Raw genomic sequence first — 14,616 nt, forward strand, 5'->3', positions numbered from 1 at the left:
AATGGTGCAGTTCTATATGCAAGTAGATTACACTTTTGATTCACAAGAACCCTGAGCGTATAGCTTCTATATCTGCTAATGATGTAGCCCAGGCTTTGTCACCTAAGTAAGAAACCAGATTTTCAAAAGTGCCCAATAACCAGCAAGCTTTTAAAAATTCATCTTACAGGGAGCCAAGCTTTTTTTGAAAATTATGGCATTCAGTGTCTAAATGCAGTCACACGTATACTTAGAAAATCTAACTCAGTATCCTTATTGAAAGTCACTGGACCTAATATTATTTCTATGGAGCCTGTAATTGTTGCAAGGAAATTAACAGTTAATAAAAATCTGCAGTGCTACCTTCTGCACTAAACAGTCTCACTGTTTCCTACATTCTGGCTTAGGGGATAATTGCCTCTTACAAAACCTTTTCTAATGGAAGAAAATCACAGAGAAATGAGGTGTAAGTTCATCACACCTGTCCATCTCCCAGCCTTAAAGCAGGATCAACTGTAACTTGATTCATTATCCATAAATACCAAAGGCTAACCACACATTCAAGGATAAAACATATAAAAAAGACTTAACTTCTGTCTAAGCTTTCTAACTGTTAAAGGAAAACCATAATAAAAGAGCAAAAACAACACTGCTTTTACAAAAATTCAGAGTTATTCTGTGTTCTAGTTGCTCAAAACCTAAAGTGTATTGCTTTTGATATTAAAATTCATTGTGTATGGAGATACACAACTCTTCATTTGTTTGTTTCTATTATATTTAAGACACCTTATTTAATCATAGAATCATAGAATGGTTTGGGTTTGGGTATTTCCAACACCCCTGCCATGGGAAAGGACACCTTCCACTAGACTGGGTTGCTCAAAGCCCCATCCAACCTGGCCTTGAACACTGCCAGGGATGGGGCATCCACAACTCTGGGCAACCTGTTCCAGTGTCTCACCACCCTCACAGTAAAGAATTTTTTCCTAATATCTAATCTAAATCTACCCTCTTTCAGTGTAAAATCATTACCCCTTGTCCTGTCACTATAGGTCCTTGTAAAAAGTCTTTCTCTATCTTTCTTAACATATTATAGACTACTCTCCTGATAAAAAGTGCTAATATATTAAAGAGTTTCATCTGAAAAGATGGCATGGAGCAGAACTCTGGAAAACAGACAACCTGACTTCATAAATTGTCTATAATCTAGAATAATAACTAAACATTTTACCACACACAGTATAGATGAAATTGTATGCTATTATTAGTATTTGGAATAAAGGACACTATTTGTCTACTGCCCTACAACAGATATTCATGTCTGCATGCGTGCACACACATGCACACACACATTTCCAGCTACAGAAATGAAGAGATATATTATGTAAAATCAATTCCAAATGACAGAGGTATTTTTTTATCACCCTGCCACCTATAAAATATGCTTTGTACAGAGAACTATATTGAGTAGGGAGCTCAGTCTAAAATAAATTGTGGTGTTTTTCTTTTTTTGAGTGTTAATTTACTTTTAAATATTCTCGATGTACCCTCTTTAAAATGGTACATTCTGTTTCTATTTTACTGTATTCAGCAGTGTGGATTACTCTTGGTAACCATGGCAACAAGGCAGCTAACTGTTCTTAAATCTTCATTTGTCCACTACTTTTACAAAATACTATACGCTTAAGAATGCTTTCTTACTAAAGACATAGGGAAAAGCTGGAAGGGAGGAATGCATAACCTCTTTTAACTAATAATATGATGGGAATATGTTCTGTAAAATAAACATTCTCTTTGGGATTTAAACATTCTTTAGGATTCTACAGCAATAGCAATTTCAGTTTTCAGGATCTTCAAGGCTTCACTATACTCTAGTATTGTTCATTTCTTGTCTGTACTTTAAATCTTCCTAAAGGGCCTCTGGGATCTTTTCTGATATTAGGAGTTTGCTTTCTGTAATAGCCTGCTTCTGGATTACTAGTGTTATCATAAGATAATAGCGAGAGAGCCTGGCACAAGCATAGTTCTCTGATTTCTTTTTACAGCCTCAGATGTTAGTAATCTATATGATGGTACAGAATAATTTCAGCTGCTTCTGTGATTCTCATGAGCTCCAGTCCAGACATAAAAAAGACAGTCTTATTTGTGTAAAGAATCAGGGACTTGTGATGGACAGGGCAGATCAACGTGCGGAGAAACTAAAAAATGCCATCCCATGAACAGAGAAGATTGGAAAAAGGGTTTTTCCTGTAATCATGTGAACCTGTTACAAATTATCAATCAACCAACCTTTAGGGAAGGAAAAAAAAATGAACAATTTTGTGCATCTATTCTGTTTAGAGACAATAGAAATCCCATTTTGTTTTCAAATAAAAAGCACTGAAAAAGGTTAGGTATCAAAAGGATTCTTTGACCAATTTGGGGGGGTCAACTCCTTAAGAACACATTATTTTTTTATCACTGATGATACAACAAACTAAGCAAGTTTTGTTGTGATGTGGGTGAAATATTTCCTTATCACAACATTTTATAAAAATACATATATGCTCAGGATAGTATGTGTTTACCCACAGCAAAGGGAATGCAGTCCAGTAAGCCATCCATATTTTACCTTCCCCTTCTTCAGATATCTGCTTCCAGAGACTCTCCTCCTCCTAATCATGCACGTCCTACCACTGTGCATTTATTCTTTTCATATAGTGAGAAATATTTACACACACACAACCCGGCTGCCTCTTCTGGAGCAAGATCGTTACCTTCTGCACATGAACCTACAAAATATCAGCTTGTAAGATAAAGGACTGGCAAAAACTACAGTGAATTGAAATTAGCCTTTCAGAACAGAAAAATTTTTTTAACCCTAACCACACATTGCTATACACTGTCCCTAATAAATCTCACAGGGTACTTTGGATTTGGTTAGTGGAAAAATCATTTGTAGTTGCAGTGTCTCATGATACTTTTAAGTATGTCTCCACAGGCAGAGCCATAGCTGCCTGGCAGCCCTATGTATAGTCGCATTTTACCCATACAATATAGGCAAATGTGGAACTCTGCACAGAAATGGGGCACACTTTGGGCATAGGCTACTGATAAACTTGACGATTTGGTCCCAATTATTCTCTCTGCTCTTTTGGATTTGTGTAAACCTTTTGCTGTGATTATTGAAAGTAGCTGTTAAGTCAACCAATAATTGCTTTCTTAGTATAACAAAATCACATCATATATATCTTTAAAATAAATTTGGGCATGAAGTAAGATGTCATAAATCGCACAGCTGCTGTGATTCTGCTTTTGGTAAATATTCACTCTAAGTGCAATCCAACTCTGAATGAGCATCCAATTCTTGTGAAAGAAGAGACCACCTTCCTACTGCTCCAGTCTTCTGATTCACGTTACACGAACTCCTTTCCAGATCTAAGCGTAACTGTGTCTCTCATAATACTTTGGGTTCATTTACCTTCCCTGAACCTACCATTGTCAGAAATGTTTTCTCTGTGACATAAGGGTTAAAGCAAAACATACTCTGTCAATACGTAATTTCTACTTTACTAAGATATTTTTTGTTTGCCCCCCTCCCCCGTCACCCTCCCCCTGGAAGTATCTATGATGTTGTCAGGCCTGTTACTGAGATTGTTGTCATACGTTTGGTAAACTGAAAGGAGTATCAGTGTTTTCCATCTATCAAGTGCTCCCTTACGTAATGTTTCAGGGAAAAATTTAAAACTTCAGCTGGCCTATAGCTGAACCTTTTTCTATCACTGCAGCTGAGCTGGAGGCATGAAATATAATGGTGAAATGTACATTGGAACCAAGTAAAAGGCCACCTTAACACTACCATTGTCATACCATTACACGGATTTTATAATGTACAGCTACTGCTTTTCTCAATTGACATCATATAGGGCTCAGCTAATGGAAAGAGACATGGAACATAATGCACCAACTAGTTGCTGGACAGGAAACAGTAAATCCGGCCCCCCTAGCTAAAGCAGTCAAAACTCTGAATAGCAGAGAGACTAATGTTTTTAGCCATTTTCCCTTCCAGACATAAGCCAAAAAAACCCAGCACTGAAGTGTTTTCATTATCTGGCTGCCCACCCTATCGTGAAAGCCAGCCAGCCATGCTCAAAAGCATTTGCTTTTAAATGAATCATGGCCATACAATAAAGATGCAACATGCAGATTAAGTTCAAATCAATGACAGAAGCCGAGGCTCACATCAGTATGTTCCAAAGTGCAAAAATTGCTCACAGTCAGAGAAAGTTCATCCAATAATGTGCCACAGGGAGTGAACAGAGAGCAACATGCTGTGTTCAGTGAGATGGCCTTGGTGCTACCGCTGCTTTCCTGAGCAAGTTCTGGAATTTAGTAAACCTGTCAGCGTTGATAAAATTTTCACCCATACAGTGCAATGGCTGTTTAAAGCAGTAAATCTGCTACATCTTTTTAGCTCTTTGGCTAGGTTACATACTATAATCGTCAGGCTTCAGTTCTGCAGTACATAAATAAACCATGCTTTACAGCACTGCTGTTTTTAGACAATGTGAAAAAAGTTTTTATTTAGAAAGGGATAATAATTGCATAGCTCTCCACAGGCTGGAATCTTGTGAAGTTTAAAAGAACCGCGGGTTTTACCAATGGTTTTCCTTGAGAATCTGCAGGTTTCCTGGAAATACGGGAAATACTTTTTTTGCTCTACAAGTACATCTAATTGAGCACATTAAATGTCAACTTGTCTTTAAACCACTCGCTAATGCAATTGTTGAAGTCTGTAAAAGACAGTGCTGGAAATGAACCAAAGCCAGAGCTCCATAGTCAAAACCAAAGTTCTCAGTTGATTAATTTCCTTTTTTTTTTTTTTTTTGACTGACATTATCCATATATAAATTCTCTTCCAGGCACTCAAGAACAGTGTAAATACAATCCCCATTTCTTCAAATTTAAAATTAGGCACTTCAGTGCTAAAGACCTCAGTAAACTCCTTGATTTTTCAAAGGTAGTGAGAATATAAAAGCTCTGAAAATCAACCTGTGTGACACCTGATTCTAATCAGAAAATTTTCAATATCTGGACCATAACTAGAAGGAAGTAATGATCTAAATAGAAATAATAATGGCACCACTGGATCATACTGACTCTTGCATATGCTGCATTTTCCTGGAAGCTATAAACTGAAGCTTTAATTTGTCCCTAGACCTAATTAGGGAGGAGAAAATGCAATTCTTTTTGTTAATAAATCTCTCTGAATAATGTTTTCATAATAAAATAAATCAAAGATAGATGGTACCATCAGACTTCTTTTAAATGTATGCTTTATTTTCCAAAATAAAAGGAAGCAAGGGAGCCTTTTTCTTTAGAAAACTACCATGTTTACCTATGTTTCTGAGTAATTTGCTCTAAGTATCTGCACTAACCCTTACTCAGAATCATAGGAATGGCTCCAAAGTATGTTATACACAGTTTACTGTATATTTTCCATAGCACATCTGGTTTTTTAATGTTTGTGTTAGTAGTTACCCCTGTAGTTACCCCTGCTGAAAACTAAAATAATTGGCCTTTGCAGCTTGCACTTACCTTTTTCTTAAGTTCTATTTATAGCACATTTTGCAGTCTGTGCTTCACGGCAATCTGAAAAGAAGAAATATTCCCACTGTTTGTAGGGGTTTTACATTTATTTGCATTAAAACAAAATTCCAAAATGCACCAGTTTGTGCTGCTTTGGAAAACTCAATGGAATAGAATTTCCCTAAAAATATATCTTTCCATGTTCTGGCTACTGCTTTATATATTATTACTAAGTTGAAATGTAGTGCCATTTTGTAGTAGTCAATATAAAGAGCAAAGTCAAATTGCATTTCAAAGACAGCGTTCTAACCATTCCTTTAAAAATTAAACTGTAACATGTGTACGAACATTATATAAAAAACACTGGCTGAACGCTGGCTGTGGTAAGAGAAAAAAAAGCCACCTGAGAATGGTGATTCTCTGTTTCGTAGAAAGGCCACTAAGGGGCAGCAGTATCTGATCGCAAACCTACATATCATTAAAACCTGGTAGAAAATTTCACATTGTATACAGTGTCAATGCCTTTGTGGCTTGTAATTTCATAAAGTTTATACATGAAAGTATAAGTTATACTTGGAATATTTCATTCTTCAGATTTAGATTATAAGTAATACTGGATGGCTTACAGTATCTGAACTGCTTATGTCATATTTCTTATAAATAAGGTCTGGGAGACGTGGAAGGCTTTAATCCACAAATATTTTAATTTTTTTTTAAATGGGAAGTCTTTTTAAAATGTTTATAAACAGAGGGATGTGATTAAATGGCATATAAGTATAATTGCCTTTTTTTTCAAATTATATTTCAGAATATATCAACTCAGATCATATTTTGTTATGCTCATGCATAAAAATAAACTACCAAGATTGGGAAAAGGGATCCTTTTGCAGAGTTCTCTGCTTACAGACTTGTTCTTTTTCTCCTTATATTAACCAGAGTACCTAATATCTTTATCCTAATTAGCTGTTTGTTAGAATACTGTAACTGCTTCATGAAGACCTTCTTTGTTTTCTCAGAATTGAATACATTGTGTACATATCCTCCTGGGATTTAATGATCACTATGAAAAGTCAGGACATATGGCACTTTATTCTTTCTGCAAGTACTGGCCTAATTTCCGCTTAATAGGAATGCCTTATCAGATTGAGATGGAGTCTAACCTCACCACTGAAAAACACCTGTAAGATAATTTGGAGTCATATTACTAATAAAACTGCAGACAAAGATTTCCTCCCTAGAAAATTAGCATTTCCATCCGTCTCTGAATGAAATGACAGGACGTAACTCCTCTGCATATCAGATATGCCAGAAAGAGAAACCCTACTGCAGTAAATCTGAAGAAAACCCAGGAGTCACCACTGAACTAATTGAATCAGGGAGGATACAATCATAAGAGATAAAACCACATTAAACAAATGAGGGTATTTTACAATATGCTACATGATTTAAAATTCACCTTTTCCCAACAGAAGGTGAACCATGTAGCCTGAATATGGATGTTATATTACTACCAAAGTTTTAAATTTCAAAGTGTAATTAAACTAAGAGGAAACTGCTTTTGAGTAAATGCTGGAAAAAAAAAAATTTAAAAACTTGTGCACATCTTGTATTCCTTTTCTTCCTTTTTTAAAAAAAATTTATTAGTAAATCAACATAAAGAATAAAAAAAAATAAAGCTACACTTTTTGATAACATGATTTTTTTGATCTTTGAAGGCTGAACTCCCCACCTCATTTTCCCTTATTCTTGCACTAACCAGTTTCAGTGAATCCCTGTATTTTTTGTTACATTTCCATCAGAATGTACCTATATTTTACTGACTCTATCCCTCTTCTTTTCCTCCCAGTACTGTCATGCTTTATAATGTGATTACATTTATCTTTTTGTGTTCTGGCCCAGACTGACCTTTCATAAAACTCATATCATGCAGTTTAAGGTCCCCAGCCATCTGTTACCCTCAGTCTTCAGAGTAAACCCCTGATACATGGACAATACAGACACACAGAGGATGGCTTTTTCCCATGCTAGATAGGGACATCTGCAAAAATTAGGACAAAGATACCTTTCTCATCATTCGAGATGCCCAGTGCTCCTTTGGATAGTCATAGTTTTGACTGTTTCATTTCAAAGTGAGAAGAATCACTGGAAGATGGACAATGTGTCAGCAGGGGCATAATTGTAGCCAATTGTAGGAAGTATCTTGAAGCATCTACAATACTCACACAGGCTGTACTCAGTTTCATTGTCTCAGCAGACTGGTATTTCCTTTTGGTAGCTAACCCTGCACAGATTATAAGAGTGAAGACAAAATAGGAAATTATTTGGCTCATAATTGTGTTTCTCTGAAAGCATCAGCCTAGAGAAATCTAAACCTTAAACCTGCTTCTTTTTTCAGAGGTTAAATTTTAGGTGCTCCTTCTCTTCTGCTTGGGGAGGGTTTGGCTGTGTAGTGTAGGGTGGGGGTTTTTTTCCTTTTAACCAAGTACATTTCATGTTATAGATACACTAATTTCTGAGGAATTAAGATGTAAGAACTACTGGGAATTAGACTTATTTATAGTTTCAAATACTCGCTACATCCTGTTTTTATAAGCTTCTGAATTAAATCCAGAAGGAGGCTACAGTTTCACAAATATCTCATCTTCGCATTGCATTCTCTTCTTAAGAAGCAACAAAGACTGAGGCAGAATTCTGACATCTTTACTTCTTATGTTGCATGTTGTTTACATACTTTTGCAGGCCCAGCTAAATACATAACAAATTAACTTATATTCCTAAAAAGCGAATGCAAGGACAAAAAATTATGATGAAATTCAATAAAATGTGCTGTTTCCTGGGCATAAACATAGTATATTATTGTTCATTTACAGATATAAGAACCTGGGTTAACAAGGAAATAAAGAAATCCAACCTCAAAATTAAGCCTGTGATTGCCTTCCTTTGCAGTTACTCATATCAGAAATAGCAAGTCAGAAATAATAGCTCTATTATCATGAAGCTAAGGTACCACAATATCAGGATATCTGTATGTTAATTGCTAGGTGGATAGAGTAATTACAGTTACAGTTTCTTTTATCCTTATGTGAATTACTGCTAATGAAAATATATAAAAATAATAATAGAAACCATTTTGACATAGTGTCATTACATGGTAATGGACATCAGTGGAACATACTTGTCCTTCTGGTACTTATTCCCATGTCCTTTTCTCCTGGTATCACACAGGTCTCCAGTTCTGTGCCTGCCTGTGCAAATTTAGTCTGGTTAATAGAAGAATTTAGTCTCTTCAATAACAGATGGCACAGTTCATATGCATTTTATTTGCTCTGTGCTTGTATAACAATGAAAAGGGGTGGACTGATGATCCAGGAAAGACAGTGATCAAGAGAAGACTAACATCACTGCTGTCTGCTGCATGGCCTACAGCAGAGTTCAAAATTTCCCAGGAAACAAATTTTTGGAAGTAGAGGATAGATCACATGAATTCTCCTGGCAAGTTGCCTGAGGAACTCAGCCTGTAAACTGAGAATCCCTACTTCAAAGAGCAGTCCCTTTTCTAAAATAATGTACATTCAGAGTTCCTGAAACTTTCCATCATCTACAAATATAACTACTTTTCTCCTATACTATCTGCAGACCTGCTTACAGCCTTGTCACACACAGGGGAGCTTATCCACACTTACAAATTTTTATCCTAGAGCAGCATAGGTGTTGGGACTATGTGTCAATCTGCCAGATCTCTCTTTAATTTTGCTCATGTTTGGATAAAGTCCAGAAACAGACTGCCATAGCACATTTGACAGATAGCTATGTATCAGCAGAACAAAAGGAAGATTTTTAGGAACTAATGAAGCAGTATATTAAATCCTACCTCTTTCCTCAGGTTAGTTTGTGTCATTTCTGTAGTGGTCACCCAAGAACCAGGAAAATAAATAGAAATAAAATCTATATATACCCCATTTTTCCACTTGCATTTTATTTTGGCATTAGCAACTCAGGTCATACAGTCAGGATATTTCTGAGATCTCTTTATCTGAGTAGATTGGTCAAAAGATACTTTAATGCAACTATGTACGTATTTTGAAGGAAATGGCACACTGTGACTACACTATTACATTTTCCATACAGCTAAAATATAAAAGCAGTAAGTCCAAATAGAGTAATACATGCATTTCCTTGACACTTCAAACTTCTGAACACACACACACACACAGAAAATGACCACTTGAGAAACACGAATGAGACTGACTGTCAAGTGATAGGGAAAATAATCACTGGGGGTTTACATTCCAGCCAAAACAACATATAGAAAAAAATAAATACTAAGATAGATGTTGTCATCTATGCAGAGCATTTGACACTGTGCCGTATGACATCACTTGTCTCTAAATTGGAGAGACACAGATTTGATGGATGGACCAGTCAGTGGATAAGGAATTGGCGGGATGGTCGCACTCAAAGGGTTGCTGTCAACAGCTCGATGTCTGAGTGGAGAGCGGTGACAAGTGGTATTCCTCAGGGGTTGGTATTGGGAGTGGCGCTGTTTAACATCTGTGTCGGCAACATGGACAGTGGGATTGAGTGCACCCTCAGCATGTTTGGTGATAACACCAAGCTGTGTGGTGCAGGTAACACGCTGGATGGAAGGGATGCCATCCAGAGGGACCTTGACAGGCTTGAGAGGTGGGCCCACGCAAACCTCATGAAATTCAACAAGGCCAAGTGCAAGGTCCTGTACATGGGTCGGGGCAATCCCAAGCACAAATACAGGCTGGGCAAAGAATGGGTTGAGGGAAGGCCTGCGGAGAAGGACTTCAGGCTGTTGGTTGATGAGAAGACCAACATGACCCAAAAGGTGCACTTGCAGCCCAGAAAGCCAACCGTATCCTGGGCCACATCTAGTGTGACCAGCAGGTTGAGGGAGGTGATTGTCCCCCTCTACTCCACTCTCGTGAGACCCTACCTGGAGTACTGTGTTCAGTTCTGGAGCCCCCAACATAAGAAGGACATGGATCTGTTGGAACGCGTCCAGAGGAGGGCCACAAAGATCATCAGAGGGATGGAGAACCTCTCCTGTGAAGACAGGCTGAGAGAGTTGGGGTTGTTCAGCCTGGAGAAGAGAAGGCTCTGGGGAGATCTTACAGCAGCCTTCCAGTGCCTAATGGGGACCTACAAGAAAGCTGGAGAGGGACTTTTTACAAGGGCATGTAGTGATAGGACAAGAGGTAATGGTTTTAAACTGAAAGAGAGTAGATTTAGATTAAATGTAAGGAGGAAATTCTTTACTGTGATGGTGGTGAAGCACTGGAAGAGGTTGCCCAGAGAGGCTGTGGATGCCCCATCCCTGGAAGCGTTCAAGGCCAGGTTGGATGGGGCTTTGAGCAACCTGGTGTAGTAGAAGGTGTCCCTGCCCATGGCAGGGGGGGTGGAAATAGATGATTGTTAAGGTCCCTTCCAACTCAAACCATTCTATGATTCTGTGACAAGAAAAACAGATTTCCCCACCCCCCCAACCCCACCCCCAGGTCTTTCTAAAGACCCTGAGTACAAAAATAGAGACAGAAGTGATTATGTGCAAAGTTGCTGAGTATTGCTGGTCTGATCCACCTTAAATTGGCAATCTGGTCTTTTTACACCTTATTCATATTTTACCATTGCAATGAAGACTAAACTGCAGTATAACTAAAGATTGGACTGGCATAGGTTTAGAAGCATAGTCACCAGAAGCAAACAATTGTAGAGTACATTGCTCCTCCATCACCATACTGAATAGATTTTTTTTTTTTCAGGTTTGGTGTTACTGGTCTAGCTAAAAATACTGCACCATACAGCTATTGTCTAAACTAACCAGTATATGCAAAATATTTTTTGCATAAATTTTGGAAACCAAGCTTTTAGAGTTCATTGTTAAAAATGAAAGAATACACTTTTTCTTGGTAATTTACTTCGTTTATATATGTTATTTTAAAGTAGCAGGTTAGACCTTCAATTAGTATACAAATATGGGTATTATCACAAACAGCCTGTTATTTGATATGTAATGCTGGGAACACCTGCCAGTATTTTCATATAAGCCATGGGATTCAGGTCATAAATAATTTAGAAAAAAATCAAGAAAGCTTAAACACTACTGAAGTAAGTAATCAACCTTCCCCTTACATAATGGTTTTCTAATACTGCTTTTGATGCATTCTGTGAATTTAAGATCCAGATCACGCTTTCCCTGATTCAATTTGCAGATCCATCTATGGACTGAAGTTTATACCACTTCTTCCTCACAAGTTTCTGTCAGAATCACACCAGTTGATTCTGCCCAGTACAGACTCCTACAAAAATATACAATCCAATTTCCTTTTGCCAGAATAGTCTTCCATGTGTTCAGTCTTGACACCTTCTAAAAAGATGTAAAAGCAAAATAGCATATTGAACATACTTGATAATGCCTTTGAGGAACTTATCTCTACTGAAGGGAAGATATGAGTGTGATATTAGAACAGAAAGTAAAAGACAAGGAATACAAACACCACTTACTCTGAAACTGTCTAAATTATGTTTCCCATTGCTCAGGCTGTCCCAGGAATAGCTAAGACACATGTATCTACCACTCACCAGCAAAAAAGTACTAGAGAATAAAGCTTTGTCTGCCTGCATTGCAAGACTGTATTGCACGTCTTCTCTTCCCCCATCTCCCTCCCCCAAAATAAAGATGAAAGAACTGAGAAGACGAAAACAGAGGGAAAACACAGGAAAAACCCACCTGTATGAAACTTTGTCCTCAGCTGCATGAACATGAGTCAGTTAACTGAGCTGAGAAATAAGTGAGTGACAGAAATCAAGACAAAAGACAGAGAACTTCGTGCTCAGGAGGAGTAACATTACCCTGCAGATAAGCTGAAGCAGCTCTCAGTGTTACAGGCTGATAACACTGTGTGCATTAAAGACCTCCTCTGGCAGAGAAAAACAATGTCAAAATAGAAGTGCACGCTAAGAGCAGAAGCAGCATACTAACAGTAAACCAGGTGTGATCTAACTGCCCCCATGGTGCTAAAAGTGTTACAGAAATAAAATTCAGAAATGCTAATGAACCATTTACAGTTAGCCTAAGCTATAATATTCTATAATGCTCTTCACCAATTTAAAATAAACTGCAATGCTTAAACTTGGCATATACCTTCTATATTATTCACATTTCAGGATATTAATATGGGCCTGTGCTCTGAAATCCTTTACTGACTGTCATTTATTATGTACTCAGGTGAAGCTATCATTGATTTCAGTGGGACAGAGAAAGGACTGAGATATTCTTCCCTTTTACTGACTTCCATGTTCTGTTCTGTGCCAAAGTAAGACTTCAGGATTCGGTTTATTAAAACTGTTCTACTAATGCACAGGAATGTGTTAGAAGCTCAGTGCAAGAGTTACTGTGTGAAATTATAAGGCTTATGTTATACAGGAGGTCAGACTAAATTATCATAATGGTCCCTTCTGGGTCTTAAAATCTATGAATAATCTGTGTTTCCATCCTAGTGCAGACTGCTACTTCATCTAGTCATCATCTTATTTCCAGTAGAGGCTAGCAGCTAAGATTTCAGTGGAAATCAAATCCCCTTTCACTCTTCTAATGTAACTAGATAATTACACAAGGGAAGAAAAATTTCTTCCCAACTCTTGTAGGCTATCACACTATAAATGACACTAAGATACTTGTTTCCTTTCTGCTGTAAAATATTTTAACCTGTTAAAAATGTATCATTAAAGTATTGTACTTCATAAATACACATGCAGCTGCATCCAGTAACCATTTAGTTGATACTAGTGGGCCATTTATGAACCAAACCTTAATTGGGAGTTTTATGATGGAGGAAAATTTTTAGCAGCGAGGTAGCCAAGAAAAGTTCGTCCACAGTTCATCTAATCCTTCCACAAATACATATTAGAGCACAGCTGCACAGAGACAGCAGCCTGAATCTGAAGAAGGGTATCTTCCCTGCTGTATTGCAGTGTCAGGAAAGACTACACTAAAGAACAATGCACAGCTTTGCTGTAAATATTTGTGTATTCAAGGAATTTTTCATTTTCACTTTATTTTTTTATCCAGTGTTGGAGTGTTGCCATATCACACCCTCAAGATGAAGTATGAGAGACACATGCTGAAGTGAATTTTAGCATTTATGAAAATGCAAAGATGGCAGTGATACAGTGAGATCCATGCCCATAAAAGAGGCTAGGAAGAGGTACAAGATGAACTACCAGACTAGTCAACAAAACAGGGAAAGAAGTGGTTAGCCAAATTACACACAACATCTTCAACCCAGCCGCATCCTTCTACCATTATTTCAAGACAAATTAAGGACAGGCAATTAGCCGTGCAAAGCCCTTAGTTATTCTCTCAGCATGTCTTGACCCCAAGGATTAAAAATGATATGAACCCGGTAAGCTTGTTCAAATTGCAGAAGCCCGAACATCAGAGTTGCAGTGCAGCAGTTCTTATTTTTTCCTGTATGGAGCCTTCTTAAAGTACCCTGATCTGCTCAAACCACTGCTGCTGTCTGAGGGAGTCCATTCTCTATGGCACAGAAGGAACCTATGACACATGTGCTCTGTTAGAAACTTTGGTTTTGTTACTCTTTGTTTTCCTGTTTCTTATAATGCAGTACCGTTCAGAGCAAAAGTGTTCTCCTTACATCTAGAAATGCAAACTTTGGGTATAATTGAAATTGCTTCTTTCTCTTCCCCACCATTTTTGCTGGATCCACTGAAAAATCCATGATCTAGAAACCACAGCTAAACACATCTACTAGGTGTCAGGAAATGTAATTGAACTGACACCTGCACACAAAAGGGACTGGAAGGTAGGGATGAGATGAGGGCAGCCATCTGGACAGGGAGAGCCATTTCAGTCTGTGTATAAAAGCCTGTGATGTTAAGTCACACTAACAATTCCTCAATTCATAGTTTGGTGAGATCTGACTTCTAATGTCTAAAGCACATGTTTATAATTACCACAAAGAAAGCATTTCAATTCCATAGAATCTGCAGAGCTGCACCAGGAGACAGGTCTGAGAATTC

General features: G+C 37.6%; 1 long non-coding RNA gene across 5 annotated transcripts in view; it reads right to left on the reverse strand.

Annotated features, from left to right (window-relative positions):
- Positions 1–14,616, reverse strand: part of LOC142026816 (uncharacterized) — a 95,428-nt gene that overhangs the window by 14,149 nt on the left and 66,663 nt on the right. For 2 of the 5 annotated variants that reach the window (XR_012648921.1, XR_012648925.1), the window contains exons 3-4: positions 7,610–7,828; positions 5,557–5,610 (exon numbers count right to left, since the gene is read on the reverse strand). This is a non-coding gene — a long non-coding RNA (uncharacterized LOC142026816). The remainder of the gene's footprint in view (positions 1–5,556; positions 5,611–7,609; positions 7,829–14,616) is intronic. The other 3 variants (XR_012648924.1, XR_012648922.1, XR_012648923.1) reach the window with 3 other exon arrangements.

The sequence above is a fragment of the Buteo buteo genome, chromosome Z (genome assembly GCF_964188355.1).
Source record: "Buteo buteo chromosome Z, bButBut1.hap1.1, whole genome shotgun sequence".
Classification (NCBI taxonomy): domain Eukaryota; kingdom Metazoa; phylum Chordata; class Aves; order Accipitriformes; family Accipitridae; genus Buteo; species Buteo buteo.